This window comes from Chelonoidis abingdonii, chromosome 2 (genome assembly GCF_003597395.2).
Source record: "Chelonoidis abingdonii isolate Lonesome George chromosome 2, CheloAbing_2.0, whole genome shotgun sequence".
NCBI classification, from domain to species: domain Eukaryota; kingdom Metazoa; phylum Chordata; order Testudines; family Testudinidae; genus Chelonoidis; species Chelonoidis abingdonii.
The window spans coordinates 237,495,013-237,514,249 of record NC_133770.1 but is presented as its reverse complement, the minus strand read 5'-3'; the positions used below and the strand labels follow the sequence as shown (position 1 = coordinate 237,514,249).

The 19,237-nt window shown below is 42.9% G+C and overlaps 1 long non-coding RNA gene across 1 annotated transcript; it reads right to left on the bottom strand.

Moving 5' to 3' along the window:
• Positions 1-1,144: 1,144 nt before the first annotated feature.
• On the bottom strand, positions 1,145-11,003 carry LOC116823073 (uncharacterized). The gene is made up of 3 exons (XR_004373324.2): positions 10,828-11,003; positions 6,306-6,580; positions 1,145-3,905 (listed from the first exon to the last, which is right to left on the bottom strand). It is a non-coding gene; the product is annotated as an uncharacterized LOC116823073 (long non-coding RNA).
• Positions 11,004-19,237: the final 8,234 nt, after the last annotated feature.

The window sequence follows — 19,237 nt, the reverse complement described above, 5'->3', positions numbered from 1 at the left end:
GGGATATTGTACACAACAAAGGGTGGGAAAACTTGACTCTTTTTAAACGGTTACATTTTTAAAATTCTCTTTTTAAATACTGAGGACCAAATCCTGATACTTTTACTTGTTTTTCACCTAATTCATACAAATTCCCATAGAATTCAAGAGGCATCTGCTTGATGAAGGACTGAGGATGAACTCCTGACCCTGTGAAGTCAGTAAGAGTGTTGCTATCTGTTGCAATAGGACCAGGATTTCACCCTGTATATCTGAGTATCTTAAGTCTCACTTAAGTAAACATGGTAAGAATGTAAAGGATACACTTTTTTAACTGTGTCCACTACATATGCTCCCTCAATTTACACTCACAGCTCCCACTGAAGTTAAAGGGAGTTGTATGGACTGAATGCAGGAGGAGTATATGACCCAAAGAAACCAACCTACTGAACAAAATTCTTTACTAAGTTTTGAGAGGAAAAACACACTTTGCGGGTGAGAACTATTTTGTAGTGACCTGTACATTCTTTGAAAACGACTTGATTGAATCTTTTGCACTCTGAGTGCTTTTAATTGTGTAATTAATTATAGAACTTAGAAAGGTTCAAAACATCTCTTCATATTAATATTTTACTATAGGTTTGGTGAACTCTGGATATTATCCCGAAGAGAGTTATACATGTGGAGAACAGCGCAAAAAGCTCTTTCATGGAAGTATTCTGTACTGTGATGTACACTAACAAAATAGTAAAATGCATCATTGTCAAAGGCAGAAAAGACCTACATATTCTAATTATTTTCTCTGTTAAAATAACTGCAAAGTAAATTTCATAGAAATGTTTGTTGTAATTGCTGAGGGAGAAATGCCCTAGCACAGACCTTTGCATACAATTTTTTTCTTTTCTGTTTCCAAATTTATCTGCTGCATTCCCTAGAAATTAATGGATATTTAAAATAGGTTTACCAATTTATGAATAATATAGTTAATTTGATATTTTCTAGTGCAGAAAATTTGTAAAAGTATAATTGCTAGGGACTGATTTAACATTGTTAAATTAGATATTAAGTATTTTCATGTAAAACCTTAGTTTACATTAAAGTGAGTATCATTAAACATTGAATACTGACACAATTTAATAAATCAAATTTTATTTCTGGAGGATTTATTATAAACCAGTCCCTCAAATCAGTGTGAACAATAAATGAACTTCATTACATCAGTGCTGATATAATTACTACATTGTATTTTATTTGAAAAAGATTCAAGTGTATTTATGGTCCTATTATAATTTAGTAAGTCAAAACATTCAAGTAATACAGCTGTACATATACACCAATTTGTACAGAACATTTGAAGAAGTGTAACTATAAAACAAGCTTCTCCTTTCCCCTATTTCCCAACTGTGCTGCTTTTTAAAAAGGAACCCTGTAAGATATTTAATTTGTGAACTAATACATTACTGTAGCACAACTGTACTATCTTCTAACTATACCTCTTAATAGTTTAAGAGAGACTTAATTTCTTGTAGATCCAAATTTACACCCTGGTATTGTATCACTGTTTATGGCAGTAAATTGACAGCAGCAGAGCTCAATAATGCAATTGAAGCAATGAAGTTTGTGTATGTATAGCAGGGATTGGGACATGAATCTCATGGCCTTCCTCTGCTAGTTCTTGTTGGACCCCTCTTTTATTTTGGGTCATTGTCTGACTGTAAAAGCTATTGTCACACTCTAGTCTTTGGTAGGTTGAAAGTTGTGCTTTATTCACCTTTTCTTCCACTCTTTGAAATCTGAGGATCCTATTCCTGATGATTTCAGAATAGGATTAAATAAATTCAAGAGGGAAAATTCTGTGGTAGAGTTTTCTTTGGTTTTCCCTCCACTTACCTGTTTAATTTCAGCTGTCCCACGCCACATTTAAAATGTCAGCACTGGAACTCTCTCCTGATTTGTCTAACTGGGCAATATCTTGCCTTCCGTCTGTTTTACTTTGTTCAGCTCCCAGGCTTTAATCTCAGTCCCATGCTCCCGAGTGACTCTGGAGGGCTTGGTACTGGTCTGCAGACCAAACGTTCTAGAATTTAGAACTCCGCAACACCTTTTCTCCTCGAAGTCGCCATCCCGCTTTGTGACCTCAAGACAATAGAGGGAAATCCTCGGGTTCCAAGCGGCCCTTTCAGTCCTTTAAACTGCAAAGTATTTAAGATTATTCAGAGTATTACGTTACTATGTAATGTTTAGTTTCGGGTTCTTTTCCTAGATGTCATCGAACACATTCGTAAATCGATGTTCTTCCTCTTTTGGCCAGTAGAGGGCGCCATGACCTAGTTAACTAACCTAGGCAGAGTACCGAATTAGTTTCAGTTTTCTGCTCTGGGTAGCTAGAGTGAAATAAGAAAATATACGTCTGCATACGTTTTCCCGATGGTGCAGCCTTGCTTCATCTCAAACAAAATAGGAGCGGATCACTGGCCATGACTGTTCTCCAAGAAGCTTTAAGTTTAACCAAACAAACACAAATCTAAATGCTTCTGACTGCAGAGGGGGCTCCAAGACACATCTCTCTGCTCGCCTCCCACAGGGAAGCCTTCATTGACTTGGGATAGGACATTACGCTGCTCTGTGTGAAACGTGCTGAGAGCAGAACTTTTGATTTCAGTTTTGAAAGAGGAAGGAAGATGGTAATAGTAAACTGGGGGATTATTTTCAAACGAGAGAATTTCTCAGTATTCCGAAGGATTCAAAAATATCATCAGACCTGGAATTATTCAGCCTTTAATAGAATTTTTCTTTATGAGTTCATGGTTCCTCTAGATCATGGCATACTGTCCAGCTGCAATCACTATATCACCACCATTTAGAAAATATCGGGATTCCTCTTGCCTCATAAAAATGGGGAAGTATTTGAACTGACTTATTAATTGGGCATTTCATGTCTATACCCTATTTGGTATTACACAGTATACATTTAATAGTATATATGACAGACTTAATTCATATGCGAAAGAGAGGCGGTTTTCACCACTGGGGTAATCTAGCATCTGAAATCCTTAAACCAATTAATTTAATGTTTCAGAGTAAGGCTTTTATGTTGCTCAGTTAACTTATAAATTTAGAATCTATTCCTGATCCGAGTTAGAATTTGCTTTGGCTTTTAATGGATTAAACAAAATAGTATATGTTCTCAGATATACATATGCAATGATGCGTAAGTCTGGATGGTTATCTTATTGTTCCAATACCTACATTTGTCTTAAATACTGGAAAGCTGTTTACAATGAATTGTAAACACAACTCATGCAGACTCAAAGCATTAACAGTTTGGGCTTTTAAAAAGGGAAAAAAATGGGCACGAAATTAAAACTTCCATGTGTTCGATCAGCTCCCGGGAAAGGGTCTGCCCCTGTCCGTTTTGACTCCTCTGTGGCAGAACGCCCGAGGAGAGAGTTCAGGTGTGAAACGTTTTGGGGAGGGCAACGGCAGGGAGGTCATCGTTCTCTCTTGTGGTAAATGTAATGGGCCGGAGCTGAAGTCTTCACTCAGGCAAAACTCCCACTGCAACCAGTGGTTTCTTTCGCATGCGTGAGGACTTGCGAAATCAGGGGTCCACTTCTAACATGCTTGTTCTGCTTCCAAAAGCCTAGAAAAGCTCATGGTGCCTATGTTTGTCATACTTAACACTTAAATGCCGCGAGGTGGCTGTGTTGGCCTATTGAATGTTTGCTAAATGAATTATTTTAATATATTAGAATAAGGCTAAACCGTAGGGAGATTAATATGCCAAAGTTAAACGGCCTCTACCACCGACAGCAGCCGGTTTCTGTTCCCACTGAAGTCCATGGGAGTTTATTCGTTGACTTCAACTGCGGCAGGACCGAGGCCCCAATGACCAAGATAGCGGGAAAAGGTCGTTTTCACCTCATCTGCAAAAGAGATCAGGGTTAGGAGAGTGTCCTGATCTCCCTAGCAAATGACTGAAAGTGCTGTGAAAAGTTATCACCCTCCTCTGTTGCTATTAGCAGCAGCATGTGCTTGCGCCTTCGGTACCCTGCCATGCTAATATTCAGACAGGCAGTGTGTAGGAGGTAATCCACTTTCCTGCCCCTATATATTAATCTAGATTAAGTAGCAGTGTGTCCTATAAAGACCTGAGCCTTCATTATCTGCAGTTATTTTGCAGACCCTATATCGCTTATTGTAATGTTCCTTTCTCCCCCAGTAGTATATTTTAAAGGCATGCACTTTCTCCCAGCGGCTGGCATCCTCTGTGAAACGCCAAGAATCAATAGATTCTGGCGCTGTAACGTTGCATTTTGTAGACAGACGCACTCTGAGTTCTATTATTCGCTTGCCAATCAATATGGTGCCTGATACCTGTTATTTTGGGGGAAGCGGTTAGAGGGCTCTAAATTAATGTCAAAATGGGTAATACAATAATCCCGCTTAACGAAATTATTTTGTTAAACGTTAAGTATGTGATAGTCACACCTGGTCTCTTTTTCACGGGTGCTTTTCAGGTATAGCCCGGATCCTGTGTGAATGAAATATACATATGTCCAAAATCTTAAAACGATTCAAGGATGGGAAAAGGAAAATAAAATAGCCCTGATCCAATCGCTTGTTTTCTCGTCAGAGTATCCAGTGCTGGTCTGGATCGCAAAGTGCTAGCTGGTACAGCCCGCCTCCCGCTATCGAATGTATTTTCCTGATGCGAATTAGTTAGCGTCAGAGTGAACCGGAGTCTTGCAGTTCCGAGCAGAAGAATAAAGCGCAAGAACTGCCTTCAGGACCATGGACAGCGGACGGGCTCCGGCTCCTGCCGATGGGACCTGAGCAGAGTCTGTCTCCCGTCTTTGTTCCTCTGCAGGCGTAGGCCCGGCTGAACAAAGACATTCAGCAAGAGGTACAGTCTGACCCCTGGCTTCTCCCCCTAGCTCAGCACTCCCATGGCCAACTACTCTACTCTCAGGCGTAGGACGTTTTAAGACCTCCACCCAAAGCATCTCAACAGAAGTCAGATTCTGTGTCCTTTCAAGCTCCCCTGTCTGTGAAACCTTCTCCTCCTCTGAGGTTTAGAATTGTTTGGCTTCTTTCATTTCTTCAGTATCATGTTACTTGGCCTGCAAGTCAAATCAGGTAGACTAGAATATCGAGAAGCCTCACACAGGGACAAAATAACAATCGGGCATTCCTAGCCTCATGCTCCTGGCCAGCTGGTAGAAAGCTGCCTAATAAACGATCCTGGCAAGAGGATAACAATAAATAATGTGTCTCTTTAATTGACTTTACACTGGTTAGCCCAGAGAAGCAAAAGAATAACCTACTTTTCCTGCTAAAGCACTGCTGCTGTATTGCGTATAATAAACCAGCACCTCCACATAGCCTTCTCCGGACAACTGCCACTTGCAAAAGCTTATCCAGTGGCAGCTTTCACTTCCTCGCCAAAGGACTTAGCCTTTCCAGCTGTGCATTCCTATTCAGTCTAGATTTTCTTAGGTGAGTGACTGTGGGCTTTTACTTCTTGTGTCTCTTCTGTTTTTATTTTACTGTTGTGTTGGGGATGGTTTGTGCTCTGGTCAGATCTTCAGTGCTGGCTTCAGGCTCCGCTCTTGGCATTCACCGCGTGCCTTAATTGTATGACATTAAATCAAGGTCCGCTGTGAACACGGAGAGTCAGACCCTCGCATTTCTCACTCCGGAAACAAAATAGCAACTGATCTTTGCAAGGAAGGTAGATCCCTCCTCCCCCACCCGCTCGTCCTCCAGGCCTGGGCTGAAGGTTAGTCATGGCCGAGTTGTCTTCCTAGCCCATCTGTTATTTCCAAGGGCCGGGGGTCTGTGAAGTGTGCCTGCCACTTCCTAAGCTGCTGCTCTAATTTGGCAAGCCTTTTCCCGTCGCTTGAAATAGAGAATCTGGTTTTGCTCTAATTTTGATTTCTCAAATTGATTTTTTTTAATGCCAGCAAAGGTAGGGTCTGCGCCCCTCCCCCAAACCACGCTGGGTTTGGCACTCTGTGCATCGGAAACAGGCCCAGCATCTCCACTCCTCTCCGCTAGGAAGGTTTTCGGAGGGGGAGCGCTGAAAAATGAAAGGGCAGGACGCGTCATCTTTCTTTGTAACGCGGAGAAAATTAACCCGATCGCACCTGCCCGTTCCCGGGAGGCTACGGACAGCCCATCTGGCCTGCCTTGAGTTACTGTGCAGTGGGAGGAAAACAACCTACGCTTTTACAGCCTTTTTAACCGTTTAAACGGGCATCAAATCCAGATGGATTCGGACGGCATCCCTGAGCCAAGGAGGGTTGCTATGCAGAGCGTTTTACCCAGTCTGAATGCGATCAGTGCCCTAAAACGGGGCAAGTTGATCTCTACCGGTGGCCTCTGAAGTTTAGCTTCAGTGGGAGAGAGAAGAGAGAGAGAGACAGAAGGCACATTGGGCTATTTCTTTAGTCGAGCGCGGCTCCATTCTGGCAAACGGAAATGGGTGGCTCCAGGAGTTTGGTTTCCCAAGGATTTCAGTACCACACCAGCTTCTGTGCGTACGGGACGTGGGGACGCGGCTCCTGCCCTGATCACCACAGATCCGGAGTGTGATCTCCTAGCAAACAGACAAAGCATGAGAATTAGAAAGGACCTGGGGTGGGGGTGGGGGGCGCGGATCGCGCTACAGCTCGCCCGCAAAGCACTGCTTAATGTATGCAAATAACAAAGGGGGAGAGGGGAGGCTGGTCAGGAGAAGTGAGAGAGAGAGAGAGTGTGTAAAAAAAAATACACTGAATAGGGAGAAATAAACGGAGAAATCGAGTTTCCTGAGCTTCCCCCTCAGCCAGGGAGAAGAGCTAGTGAAGGATAGGAGTTTCCCCCTGGAGCCCAGAGCCGGGGCCAGGAGAAGGATGGGGGAGCAACCACGCGTTTGAGTTTCTATGTAAGCAAAGCGGATTTGCCAGTCGACGACACCGTTCGAGCCAGAGAGGATCTTTCCAGAGCTCGCAAACCTCAGCCACAAACGGGCATCCAAAAAAAGGGGAGGGGCAACAAAATGTCCCCTCCTCGATCCCACTAGTTTAGGTGCATTCAGAATACACGAGCCGAGCGCTAAATCCTTCCGGAAAATCCGAGCACTCCCCATAACCGCCCCCCCCCCCACAAATGAAAAAACAGCTAAACAAAAAGAAAGGTTCAAACCTGCGGAGAGCTCAAGCTTTTCCCCTAGCAGCGCCGAAGCCCGCAGAGAACACGAGGTGAGGGTCCTCTTCGGTGCTGGGTGCTTTTTGGGGTGGGGGTGGCGCGGTCTGCTCTTTCCCCCTTGCTTGCTGATCCCGAATTAGGGATTAATGGCTCTCCAGCCAAACAAATAGGGCATCTGCCTTCAGTACAAGCGGATTACACGGGGCTGCTGACGTCACCAGCCAGGCAGATGTTGGCTCCCAAAGTCCTGATCATCTCCCCGTGTCCTTGAAACCAGAGCGAACCCGGCAGGATCTCAGCCCTGAGCTGCTCAGCCCGGGCCGTCAAGGGCGAGAGAACCTCACCAGAGCCCTGCAAACCAGCTCTGCAGCAAACTCTCCCACTTCGGAGGGGGAGGTGAAAGGTCGAGCCCAGTGCAGCTCCCCCAGCCTCAGTATCGCCTTAATCTGCACAGTGACATCAGCAAAGCGGTTCCTAATCCCAGTCTCACCCCATTCAACCCTTCCCCAGGAAATAGCTGAATTCGGTGAGATCCCCTTCACCGCGGCACCGCTTTGGGGCTTATAGAGTCATTCGCTGTGGTTTGACAACAGCTCCGCTAGCTCACTACAGCCCATGCATTGACCACCGTTTCACCGCAGAGTGCAACCTAGTTATGAGCCAGTCTCCTAAAACTCTCTGTATTCCGAACAGGCATCCCTCACCCGAGTCCTCCAGCGGACTGATTCATCAGACCGAAACAGACGCTGTCCTAAATGACAGAGATCTGAAATTCAGACCCACAAATGGCCCTACGCTATGTCCTTTGAAACACTCAGGGTCTGAGCAAACCTAAGCAGGTTATGTAAAACACTTTCTCTTTATATTACTAGGAGATACTTTTTTTTTAATGGTTAGATCTATACATGTCAGCCAGAGATCCTATTCAGAGAAACTGGGAGTGGGTATTTATAGATGGCTATATTTCTGTGTCTCAAGTAAATCTGTTTAGATACTAAAAACAAAGCAAAAACCCAAATAATCTAGGTGCACTCAAGGCCTCACCCAAATGGATGCTTGTTTAAAACAAACTCGAAAGTTATAGTTAAATGACTCAGAGGGAAAGTGTATTTATATATCTTGTAGGCGGAGGCAAGGCCTTTACATCCATAACTCGCCATTTCTAAGATGGGCTATATTGAAACTCCCGAGTGCTTGTGAGAGCTTTCTGTGAGTATTTCTGCATTGCCTGGTTTGAGAGGATTTAAAAAGGTTTGAAAAGGCAGCTCAAATAAAGGCATGATCAAAATGAAAAGGAAATTTGCCTTAGAGCTATGGCTGTAGATTTGCTATGGAATAAAGTCGATGACTCATCATCCCAGTCTCTCTTCATCAAACAATTGTTTTAATAATTTCGGTATCGCAGGCAGGCAAAATAAATGTTATGATATAATGTAGTGGGGAGAGGAAAGCAGCCCTTCAATATCTAGATTATTTTTAAGGAGCTGGTTTATAGATCTGTTCCATATTATCCTTGTCTGTCAAAGTGGCATTTAATTTTTCCAATTGTGGAACCTGGTCACTGATAAAATCAATTTAATTTACACCAGTGTCACTCAGCTGATATTAGAATTGAATCGTAGATTTATTTTTGTCTCTGCGTGTAAGAAAAGCGCACAAATGCAGAGTGGCTTGGTCTTTTTAAATTCCGTAACAGCTAACAACGGTTGAAAGTCTTATAAATACTAATTCAATAGAACAGAAGGCGGATTGCTATGCAGCAAAATTGGAAATGCCACTTCCTTCAGCTTTTGTTTTTGAAACTTCTTCTGTTACAAGAAATTGAAACCACATGTACTGAGAAAGACAGAGCAGCTAGTTTTCTTATCATTTTCACGTGTGTATTTTGAATATTATCCTCTGGTCGCTTTACTCTCTATTTTCTAGCGTGATATTCCTTTCCCATTTTAGTTTAATATCCGTTCGCTGTCCATGGTTTTGATCTGCATGATGGGAGATAAATGCTACATTTTAAAGAATGTAAATCGCTGTGTATTTGCACAAACTCAATAATGCATTTGAAGTTGTTGTCAAATGGCGAAGTAAACTGTAAGTTTCTCTAGGGCACTTTTAAAAAGAAGTCTTATTTTTTTCCCAGTCCAGAACACTGAACACAAGTGGGAGAATTTGCATTTATTTATAGTTTATTGTTTTTAATCGCTGACAGATGTCGGATACTTGGAAATCATAATTAAATGTTGATTATTAAGCACGATACTCTTAAAATCTAGGGGTCTTTAACCATTTCTTTAAACGGATTAACGCGGAAATGAAGAAGTGATTTTCAGCTATGATTCAGGGAGCGAATATACATAACTTTTAATTGAAGTTATTGGAAAACCACCGTTTCTTTATATTTTATAGCGGACATAAAATATGCACGAATCTAAAATATTACTCAGAATCTAAGAATCTAAAATACTACTCATAATCTACAAATACTACTCACAGACTCGAAGTGCAATCGGTATATAAAAATCCCTTTCCCGTTTAAAAATGGTTGATTACAACTACAGACTTTTAAAGCTTTAATAAGTTGCAAGAGACATTCAGGACCATTTCATTGCTGGGTCACCCTTTCCCGAGTTGATTTTTTCCCGTCTGAGTTATTCAGTGTTCTTGCTTAACGTATAAAGACAATAAAACAAAATAAAATATAAAACATCGCCCGCGCTTTGTAATTTCTTTCATGCGAAGAAACTCATCTGCAAACGCGCCTGCAATTCCCATTTCAATGCAAGTGGCTTCGGAGCCCTGGGCTACCAATTGCCCCCTCGCCCTCTCCGAAGAAAATAGGTGCAATCTCAAACGCGCAGTACTGGCGGCGGGGTAAAAAGCAGTGCTGCAGACATTCACACTTCATGGGGTCGGTGGCTTCTTTCAAGGGAGCCTTGAAGTATTTAGGATTTGGGGGGAACCCTTGTACCGGAAGAAAATGGCCTAACCACAATAGGACTCGCCATTTTCTCCTGCCAAAGCACAAAGCAGCTCCGCGGCTTCAGCACCACACAAAGAAAGCATGGACCTGCTGAATTCTCCTACATTTTTCCCCCACGGATTCAAAAGCTTTTCCCTAACCGATCCGGTTTCCCAGGCGCGCTCACACAGAAAAGGCGATTAGGTGGGGGGTGGGGAGAAGGGGTGTATTGATCTCAGGATAGTGAAATCTAATCCGGCCAACACAAGGGCGTTTGCAAAACGGGAAAGCGATTTTGATCCCGGAATTCCTTCAAGCTGGGTGGACTCAGACCCCACGTTGTGCCGAAGGGGCTAGACTCAGAGCACGACCACGTTGCCTTTAAAAAAAAATTGCACGCGGGCCGGAAAAGACCTTCCACCACAGTCGAAAATAGACCTAGCAAATCCCCCCTAAAACTGCGATGCGACCTGACATTCCACTGTGTTAAGCTACTGCGGCAGCAGCAATGGCCAGCATGTGCAGGGTGGTCCGTCCCCAACCGCCCAAGGAAGTGCAGGGCTTTCCTTTCCTTTCCACCTTGGGTTCAGGTCGTACAAAATAGCAGACTCCTAAAAAAAAAAAAAAAAAAAGGAAAAAACAAAACAAAAACACCCCTCGCAGCATCGCCCTAAAATTGCAGCAGGAGGTTTTGTACTTACAGCCAGCGCTAAAGTGAGTAATCCTCATCCCAGGTAGGGTTTGCTTTGCCTTTAGTACTTGTTTGCTCCTATTCTCCATGGTTCAGAATGGATGAAAATGCAGCTCTGCTGGCTGGCAGTAATGGATGTCTCTCCTTGGTTAAATGCAGGAAAGAGACACGATGCGGTGTCTCTTCTAATAGTTTCTGCTTGGGATTTTGCGGCTCTCAGCTCAGTAAAGCAAGACTCTGTGTGTGTTTCCCCCTCCTCCTCCTCCTCTCCCCAGCACCACTTTTTTTTTTTTCAGAAGAGGGCAGGTCGCTCCCTGAATCCCAATGAGTTAAATCAGTCACTTTCCTTCTCATGCATCAGCAGGCTCTTTAACAACCCCAGGGCTGCGGGCACAAAAGAGCATTTAGCTGCCTCCAATTTGTGTAGAAGGCCTGTCCTTAATTTGTTTTCGGAGTATAATTAAATCATGTATTTCGCCCAATATAAAAATACCACGTCCCCAACTTTGGCGATTGAACCACCAATTGTAACCTTTTTAATAAATTCCTGAATTTGCGCTCGGACTCCGCGAGCCTGCAAAGACTCCACAATAAATTGACCAGCAGCATTTCTCAGCTACGGAGACCTGCACCCTGCATCGCGGAGAGGTCGGATCTGTACAAGCCACAATCACTTGCCAATGAAATCTTATATCAACAAAATCTCTCGGAAAGGATTACAAACCTTTCAAAATAAAGCTTTAATCTTGAATATACCTGGTGGCATATTCAATTGCAATCAGCTATCAGGGGTGGTTTAAACAGCCCCGCACAACCCAGTGTAATCTGATGTGGATTTCATTTTTTCCGAGACACACACCATGTCATTCGATAAATATTCGTTTTGGCCAGCTGATGACGTTGATTACTGCTACATGCATGCTACCGTCTAACTGCTGCTGAGGTTGAGAGCGCCAGTGCTGGCAGGTCCTGTCATAAATAAAAGACGCTGAAGAGATTCAGCTATAGTCCTTGGCTCTGAGAAGCTAAAATCAATAGAAGATCATTTACATGTTGGGTGCTCTCGCACTTGGAAACCAAACGTCTAACTTAAGGCAATAAAGAGTAAACAGTGTCAATCGAAAACGTTAATCAGAAGAGTCTGTGTCCGTCTGTCTGTCTGTTCTTCATGCACGCTGACCACTAGGATCAGCGCTGACCCTTCGGGGCGATCACAACATCTTGGTTATATAAAAAGTTTTCCTTTGCAGCCCTGTCATCTCCTAATTCCAACTGTACTTGCTCAAATGGGCTGTAATCCGACTCTAGAGGAGATTAAAGAGCCAGAGATAGCTGCGTTTAGGATTACCAAAAGGAAATGAAGGGATCTAATCCATCGCCTCGCAAGCCCTCCACCCCTCATGTATTTTTCAGTTTCAATATATTCTCTTTTAGTATTTTAAATACCTGGAGTCATTTGAAGAAAGGGGCAGAAATAGACTGAGAGATAAGGAGTGTTTTTTCGTTTGATGAATTAATTGGCCCAGAATAAGGTGAGTTTGCAAAAGCAGCCAGTGCTCTCCCCCTGCTTGTCTTCCGCACCCCGGACACTCATTGCCTGCGAATGGCCGCAAGGCCTGCAAGCTTCCATATACCCTCTTCTCTTCAGCCTCCAGTTAATAGCAAGAATTCCATGTATGGAGCTGGCATGTGCAAGCCACCGAATAAATCCGAAAGTGACCTGAGTTGCCGCAGGAAGAAGGGGATCTCACGAGCTACGAGATAAAAAAACAGAACATTATTTGCACACAATAGTAACAAGTTTTAGAATCTACTTGCCTTTAGACAGAGGAACGTGAATGTGTTGTTTTAATCGCTTAAACCCGCCACGTAAACAATCAGCACTTGCTACATCGATACGAAAATAAAACCTTGGGGTGCTTTCCACATTTATCTTTAAAACAAGGAAATAGCATCATTTTGTGCTTAAAATGATACGAAAAATCTATAAAGAAGTGTAACATTTATCTAACCAAGTCTATTACGTTGACCAATTTGTTCTGTGAAAGGTCTGTAGAATAAATATTATGCAGCTGAAAAAATGTGCTTAGAGATTCTAAATCTCTCTCCTTATCTGTCAGTTCAAATATACCCTCATACCCCGATAGGTTAAAATTGATGTAACCTAGACTGTCTAAACCCTGTTTTATTTTGTATGAATTCCTAATTTTAATGTGCCTTCCTTTTGTTCTGATAACCACTGGAGTAAATCAGGACCACCTAAAAGGGTATGCTAATATACTATAAGGGCCTGCATTTGAAAAAAAAATGGCTAGTCATCCTTTTCAAAGATTTTGTTGTGTAGACTGCATGTCCTGGTCCTTGCAAGCCTAGAAGGATGTTGAATCAAGTGCCTTGGAAGGAGCTACATAGATAGCGGCTCCACATATAGCCCGCATTAATTATTGAGGTTCATTTCCTGATGTAGGGCTCTGTTTTCCGTTGCAAGCCTATCACCTGCCACAACGCAGACCAGTATGTTTGTTCAAAGCTTATGAAAATGTAACCCAACTCATTTGCAAGAAAGTTGTTGCTAATTAGTTGATAATAAACTTCTCTGGACAGGACACAAAAGTCTTTTAAAAGTGCAAGGTGTTCTTTGTTATGGCATCACAAGAGGAATTAGCATATCAATGTAGAAGGGGAACAATAGAATAGGGTTTGCCCTCCACCCCCCACCCGCTTTAACATTTTAAGTGAATCTAGTAGTCATGAAAGTGAAAGGCTGCGGTCCAGTCGGGTTTAGCAAACCCTCCATCTCCCTCTGGGTCTGTCAAACCCGTTGTTAATTCAGTTCTGGGTCTTCCCGGAGCAGAGCTGCCAACTCTGCACCGCTCATGTTCAATTTTACAGGAGATAGGCAAATGGCTACTAAACACTGACCTGAGACCACTAGATTCATTTCACTGGAAACCAAAGCCTACTTTGAATACAAGTCTCCATGAGTGAAAGTCTACTGCATTTGAACCATTGGACCAGGTGGAAACTCAGACCCAACCCCAATGGTTTTATGAGCGCTCTCCCTGAATGGAGCTAACAAATCCTAAAACTGTGGCCTTTTGGATTTTTCTCCCTGGTTGAAGTTTTACTGTTGAAGCATTTGCAATTGCATCTTTTACAGGACAAAGGCCATCCACTTAGTTCTGATATTCAGTATCCTTAATAAAGTCTAGGTTGTTGTTCCCCTTCTGTCTTTATGGTGTTGAAAGGTCATCCTGGCAGACCCTCATCCCCTTTGCTTTCAAATCCATGCATCTGAGGAAGTGGGTATTCACCCAGGAAAGCTCATACTCTGATATGTCTGTTAGTCTATAAGGTGCCACAGGACTCTTTGATGCATTTCTAGATCTTTGTTGGGATGTGTCAACATCCTGGCAAAGCAATGGGGCATTTGAAAATTGTCCAGCCAGTAGGAAAGTCATGGCATTTTTTCTCATTCTTAGCTATTTAGCAGAAATCCCTCCATTCCCCAACATAGGAAACCCAAGGAACAACAAAAACATGCTGGACACTACCAGAATCTTCCAGCCCTTTGGTTACAGATGTAAGTAGAAGCTATGTAGTAGTAGAAAATAACAATAAAAATATCCACAGGTCAGTGGAACCAATTAAACAAATCTCCCCAACTCTCAAGCTCCTGGTCCGGCTAGGTGTCCAGGCTTGACAGCCTGTTTATGTTATTTACCCACATGGGTAGAGTGCAGCGAAAGGCATGGAGGCGAATTAGAATTGGAGCTTGGGCCCCACAGGGAAAGCACTATGGACGCTTTCCCTGGTGGCGGGCTGCGAACTCCTGGGTTGTAAGGCGGGAGCAGAAGGAGACAAAAGCTAGGTTTGCCTAATCAGAGCAGCGACAAACCGAGCAATGGCAAGCTGGGAAAGGAGCCGCGCTCCAGCCGGTGGCCTTAGGAGGAGAAGCTGCTAGATCGCAGCTATTTTTAGGGATTGCAGGGCTGTGCAATATACATTCAAGTACGGCGAGTTGCCAAAAATAAAGGCAGCCCCGATTTTCCTCGCACTTTCGCTGGGAACGAGGAACATAAAAGTGTCCTTCCCAAGAAACAGCAGCAGCAAAATAAATAAGCGCGTACGTTAAAAACAAAACCCAGAAAAGGTATTTGGTTCTCTGGTCCATGTAGGGCTGTTGAGAACTGTGAATAAACCCCGAAATCGTTGGAGTTGACGTCAAATCCATCTTAACAGCCACCAAGGAAAACGGCCAAGACGGGGTTTCCCTAAATGCAAACCATCAGCGAGGCATCTGAAAGGAGCTTTACTTTCCCCATTGTTGTCTGGCAAACAATGGGAGCCCCGGGCGACTGTACGGCTGTGCGAATGAATAGGGAAGCCGCAGGATGTGTGCGGGTCAGTGCTCGGGGTCTCTGTCCTAAAGCCCCTTTCTCAGCTTGCCACAATAAAGGAGCACAAGGTTTAGGCTTTGTTGGGTCACCGGCCATCTTCTATTATTCACCACAGCCGCAACAAAAAACGCTTATTAATCAGCGCTGACCAGAGGCCCCTTTTGAAACAAAGAGAGGGGGTGGGAGAGAAAAGAAGACAGGGAGACCCTGAACAGCCCCTCCCAAAGCCAGAGCAGCCATAGGCACTTTTCCGCTGGCCAAAGCGGTGTGTGTGTCCCCCCCACCCCGCTCTTCATGCCACAACAAAGTTTCAAATCAGGCCCCAGAGGACTGGTCTTCACTCCTCCCTCTCCTTCTTGCTCCGGAGAGGATGGAGACTTTGTTGCAAGTAAGGCTGGCTCGAGGTCAGATTGCCAAGGCCTGGGTTTACAGGTATAGGATTGCTCTCGGAAGAGAAGCCTGTTTCCCATCTGGGCCTCAAGTCCGGAGATGGCGCAGGAGAGAAGAGGTTTGCTTGTGGTGGGCTGCTGCTCTTGTGCTTGAAAGCTGATGGATGAGGTGTCAGGCCAGGAGCTGTATGAGGACTTGTTTCAAAATGGTATGAGAGGGAGTCGAATATGCCCCTGATTGACTCTGCTGAGAACAATCCTCAGGGTGGTGGTGGCTGTTCCCGATTTCTAGTGCCGTGTATTGCTAAAATGGTGAGCTTTGCTGAAGAGGAGCTCATAGGCTTAAGAGGGCAACATTTATTCCTAGGTGTAAACAAGAATTCAGAGCCAATGGAGTGCTGAGTGATCTTAAAGGATGTATTAATACCGAATAGGTGGTTATTTAATTCTAGGTTAGGAGGGAGGGATTTTTTCTTTATTAATTTCTGATAATTTTGCAAGATTAATTTAATTATTGTCAAGCAAGCCAGTGTTTTTGTGCAATTAGCTATGCCTATATTACCATATAATACACAGCCTTAACATATATATGTTCACAAATATATAACACCTGAAAATGGAATCGAGTAACTTGGCACAAGTAAGTTTAGTGTAACTGGAATAAAACTAACCATTTTTGGATGGAGAACTTTTCTGGAAAATCCTCTCTATCTAGACAGTTGGGTTTTTGTTTAAGTGCACGGATGTATCTAAGTAAACAAAGCAATTTGTACTAGTTTATATTTACCAAATGAGCAGAGAAAGCAGATATTGAGTCCCCTATCAGCTGAGAAAAAGAAATTGTTCTCTTAAGAGGAAAAAAATATCAACACAGAAGATAGATTCTGCTTTAAATGTTTGCTGACTATATTGTGTATTCTTTCTTTCTTTCTTTCTTTCTTTGCAGTACACACTATATCTGGGGGAAAGCACTAAATAGTAATAGCTAACTGAATCTGATGAAAAGTTTCCCCTTAACTTTATGAATATGATTCTTTATGGCATGTAGGCTGTAACTTTCTGAGCTGTGAAACGCCTAAATAAGGGCATTGTTAATGAAAACAAGAATAAAGAATGCTTTGGTATGTAGCCCCCACTGGTATTTGCCACAGTTTACACTGCAAATACAAGACTGTATTGCATGTTATGTTCTCATGACATGTATTTTACTTAAGTGCTTACAGTATTCTTAGGGTAACTGTATTTCTCAAAGAGAAAACAGGACACGCACAGCTGCTTGCCTGAGGCCCCCCTGCTACCATGCTGTTGCTGGTCACTGAAACTCTGCCTCCTCCCATGTACCAGGCTGTTGCCTGGTCACTGAAACCCTGTGGGGAGGACCCTTGCATGCTGGAACGCTGCTTCCCTCCCCAGCCCTACCTCCCCACTGTGGAGGGCTGGCATCTCTGCTTGCCTCCTCTGTACTGCTCCCCACTTTTTTTGACAAAAGTGGGCATTTGTCCTATTTGCTCTTGCAAACTGATCAAGTCAGTAAGAGCAAATGGGGCAAATGCCTTCTTTTGGAAAAAAAGTCAGGATGGCTGGGACAGGGCTTAAAAAAGGGACTGTCCCAGCCAAAACAGGACATATACTCACCCTAAGTAGTCTCTCTCTTCTCTCCTTGTCCCAACCCCAGCCTCAAATATTGTGTGACTCAGATTTTGCAGAGCTTGACGTTCCAGCAATGAGTAATCAAGTGTTACCTAAATTATTTAAAGCCTGGGATTAAAGGCCTTAGTGCTGAGTGCTGACAAGCTTTCAGATATAGACTGGAGAAAGTTTTGTATTCTTTCCTATATGTATACACTTCGAAAATAATTTGGAAAAGTGCAGTGAATTATTCTCAAACTGTATGCACAGAGAGAATGAATAATTCTTTTACAAGTTGTTCTCCAAAGGAATTAATAAGACTATTCAAAAGACAGTGGAAACCTATTACACACACAATATTGTGGGATCTCCAGTGTCACTCTTTTAACTACTCTGTTCCTTTCACGGGTGCTTTTTGAAAGCAGATCCATTATTTTACTCTGGTTTGGTTTGGCACACAGAGCATGCATTAATTCAACAAATCTGGATGTTTCAAATGTTAATCTTCTTTACGTGTTGAGGCCTGATCCTGCATTGCTTGCTCTCCCTAAATTCCCATTGACTTCAGGTTCCTGTATCTTGCAGATGAGTGATGATAATTAATAATTCAACTTGTCACTTAATTTATAGAAATTTCATTTAAAACAGCTAAACTAATTCCATTTCCACATCTGGGTTTGGTGAACTGGACATAGGATTATTTAACAGTACCATTCTTTTCAATAGGTTTCCTTGTGAATGGTTTCAACATTGATGGGCTATCTGTGTTACTCTATTAAACATGGGAAGAAATCTTTAAAAGAAATGGTTTATTGCATTCTACTCTGCTATATTGTGTAGAAAAACAGACACAAAGTATTTAAAAAAGTATTTTCTGTTGAGCATTCATTGCACAGCATCATAATGATATCCCCTTAAACATACCAGTTAAAGCTAATGCTGCTCATGCAAATTAGGAAAGATTTTCCAAGTTTGTTGAAAGAGAAAAGACACATGTCAATGTTAGATTTAGTTCAATGTTAGATTTAGTAAAGGTTCACTTTTGAATAACATTAGCACATTCTTTTATGTTACCAGTATTGTTTATTTTTTTACATGTATTAAATAAATTATTTTATTAGGTCAGAGTCTGTTACTCTTACAAATGCTGAGTAGCACCTGACTATATGAATAGTCCCATCAAAATCTGTGGAAAAATGCATGGAATAAGGGGACGTCTATACTACAACAATAGACCCGTGGCATGGCCACAGCTGGCCTGGGCCAGCTGACTCAAGGTAGTGGGGCTTGGCTGCAGGGCTAAGAATTGCAGTGAAGACATTCACGCTTGGGTCTGGAGCCCAGATTCTGAAACCCTGTGAAAGGGGCGGGTCTCAGAGCCAGGGCTCCAGCCTGAGCCCAAATGTCTACACTGCAATTTTTAGCCCTGCAGCCTGAGCCCCATGAGCTTGAGTCAATTGAACCTGGTTCAGAGACTTGGTGCTGTGGGTATGTCATTGCCGAGTAGATGTACTTTAAGATACTATGCTACATAAGAAAAGACAGCAAAATTTGGCCCATAGGAATGAACGGGACTATTTGAAGATCAAGGTACTATTCAATGAGGGGAACGGTGGTAGAACCCATCCTTTATACAGCACAGTATCCAGTGCTTTAAAACCATATTTTAACAATTTGTGGGTTAAGTAAGAAAGATAGAGAAAGACAAGACACTGGAACAGCTGAGATGAGTGAGGCTGGTGGAGATTGTTGGTGATGAGCAGAAGGAAATATTGATTGTAGGAAGAAGTAGGGCTTAATGGAGGGGAGGCTGGAAGGAAGAGGGCAAGTGTGCTTGATTGATGGAACCAGGATAAGTGTACCGTGCATAGGGGACAACATGACAAAAAGTGTAAAACTGAGGATGGAGGAAGAACACAAAAGAATCATCAAGTTCAAATGACTGTGAAGAGCACAGGGAGCAGGAGGTGTTCTTGAGTTTTTATATTTAAATTGATATTTT